The following is a 2,523-nucleotide window of genomic DNA, read 5'->3' as shown; positions in this document are numbered from 1 at the left end:
TATTGTTTTTTCCATGTGGGACGATGAAAAAGGAGAAACACCACAAATATGCAAATTGTCCCCTCCATGGGAGTTCAACTGGGAGTTTGACCAGGAGGTGGGCCCGGCTGGCCAACCATCTGCACCCCCACCTCCAACGGCCTGGCCTTGGCACTCCACTATGCACCAGGCCTCTGGTACAAGTATGAAGTGCATTATTTATTTTCCTTGTGCACAGACTATATTAAAGTATCAAGAATGATCACTTATTTACTATACAGCAGCTTAACTTTTAAAACTGCCATGGAATTTGCTACAAATTTGGGTCCTTCAACATTCTGTGTGGAACAATGCTATATCTATGCTTAAAGCTGGCTTAATCAACCTCTTCAATGGCCTAGAGACACCATCAAACAGATGGAGGGGCTTTACCACCAGGGAAGCCCCCAAGTATTCCTCCTGGCATGTCTCCTGCAGTCTGGCACAGCGTGGTAATGATGGGAATGCAGACTTTTTCCAACTCTTTCTGCTGATGTTCAAATTCTTTCTTTCTGCAGTCTGGTTTCTTATCAAGCCAGTTGATGATTTCATTGCATTTGTTAAGAATCTTCTGTTTGTCCTCATAATTGATCTTGCCTTGAAGTTTTTCATCATCAACAGTTGCTTTCATGTTGAATACATAAGCTTTAAGTGAATTCTTGGAAGATACCTTGTCCCAGTGTTTCTCATCTTCTGCTTTGTACTTCTCAGCTTCTTGGACCATGTGCTCAGTGTCTTTCTTGCTCAGATGGCTCTTGTCATTAGTGATGGTAATCTTGTCCTCTTTTCCTGTGCTCTTATCCACAGCAGAGACATTGAGGATGCCATTGACATCAACATCAAAAGAGACTTCAATCTGGGTGATACCATGAGGTGTAGGAGGTATGCCTGTGAGTTCAAACTTTCCAAGCAGGTGGTTATCCTTGGTCATGGCACACTCACCTTCATAAACCTGAGTTATCATGCCCGGCTGGTTGTCGGAGTAGGTGGTGAAGATCTGTGTCTGCTTGGTGGGGATGGCGGTGGTGTGCTTGATTAGCACCGTCATGATGCTGCCAGCCATCTCAATGCCAAGGGAAAGAGGTGTGATGTCCAGCAACAGCAGATCTTGGACATTTTCAAATTTGTCTCCAGAGAGAATGGCTGCCTGGACAGCTGCATCATAAGTGACAGCCTCATTAGGGTTGATGCTCTTATTCAACTTTTTTCCATTGAAGAAGTTCTGTAGGAGTTTCTGAATTTTGGAGATGTGGGTAGAGCCACTCACCAGGACAATATCATGGATCTGGGACTTGTCAAGCTTGGCATCCCCAAGGGCTTTCTCTGAAGGATCCAGGTTAGCATCCAATTCTTCCAATCGGGCACAGATAATAGAGGTATAGAAGTTGCTTCCTTCATAGAGTGAATCAATCTAATAGTGGGAGAGAGAGTATTCTTAGCATGTTCACAAGCAGTAAGGTGACAGACAGCCCTCTTGTCACTGATACCCTTCTTATGCTTGTGTTTGAACTCTGAAATGAAATGGTTGACCATTCGGTTGTCAAATCTTTTCTATCTAAGTGGGTGTCTCCAGCTGTAGATTTGACTTCAAAGATTCCATCTTCAATTGTGAGGATTGACACATCAAAAGTGCCATCTCCCAAGTCAAAGATCAGCATGTTTCTTTCAGCTCCAACCTTTATGTCTAAACAATAGGCAATAGCAGCAGTTGGCTCATTGATGATTCTAAGCACACTGAGTTCAGCAATAGTTCCAGCATCTTTGGTGGTCTGATGCTGAGAGTCATTGAAGTAAGAAGGTTCTGTGACAACAGTATTAGTAACAATCTTCCCAAGGTAGGTTGCTGCAATTTCCTTCATCTTTGTCAAAACCATAGATGACACCTCTTCTTGGTGTCATCCATGGTTTTGGATAAAAGCTTTTTGTCTCTCCCTTATATTCCACTTGAACCTTGGGCCTGCCAACATCATTCACCACCATGAAAGGCCAATGTTTCACATCAGTCTGGACAACAGCATCATCAAATCTATGTCCAATCAAGAATCAAGTGCTTGGCATCAAAGATGGTGTTGGTAAGATTCATTGCTACTTGATTCTTTGCAGCATCAGCAATCAATCGCTCAGTATTAGTAAAGGCACCATAACTTGGAATAGTTTGGTTTCTCTGATCATTGGTAATTATTTCCACTTTTCCATACTGGAATACACCCACAGAAGAGTAGGTGGTGCCAAGATCAATGCCAATTGCAGGTCCCTCAGACATGGTTGCGGTGTGTGCACTCAGCTTGCACAGACAGAACAGAACTGATGTCCCTGCATTCAATGAGCAAACACATTAATTTTTTTCATTATTTTTCTTTAATAAAGTTCCAATATCCTGTTGATTGGCATCTAATCTTAGTTAATTATTCAATACAGTTATCTGCACTACCCAGGAAAAGTATATATCAGAATGATTAAAAATAAGTTGAAAGACTAGTCACAATAAATATTATTTTCCCAATA

General features: G+C 42.0%; 1 pseudogene across 1 annotated transcript; it reads right to left on the bottom strand.

The window, feature by feature from the left end:
* Nucleotides 1-388: 388 nt before the first annotated feature.
* LOC311621030 (heat shock cognate 71 kDa protein-like) lies at nt 389-2,281 on the bottom strand (annotated as a pseudogene). The gene has a single exon. The product of its transcript is annotated as a heat shock cognate 71 kDa protein-like (transcript).
* Between the last annotated feature and the right edge of the window lie 242 nt (nt 2,282-2,523).

This window comes from Pipistrellus hanaki (assembly GCF_964339955.1).
Source record: "Pipistrellus hanaki genome assembly, chromosome: 1".
NCBI classification, from domain to species: domain Eukaryota; kingdom Metazoa; phylum Chordata; class Mammalia; order Chiroptera; family Vespertilionidae; genus Pipistrellus; species Pipistrellus hanaki.
The sequence above is the reverse complement of the archived record's forward strand: the minus strand, read 5'-3'. Positions and strand labels throughout refer to the sequence as shown.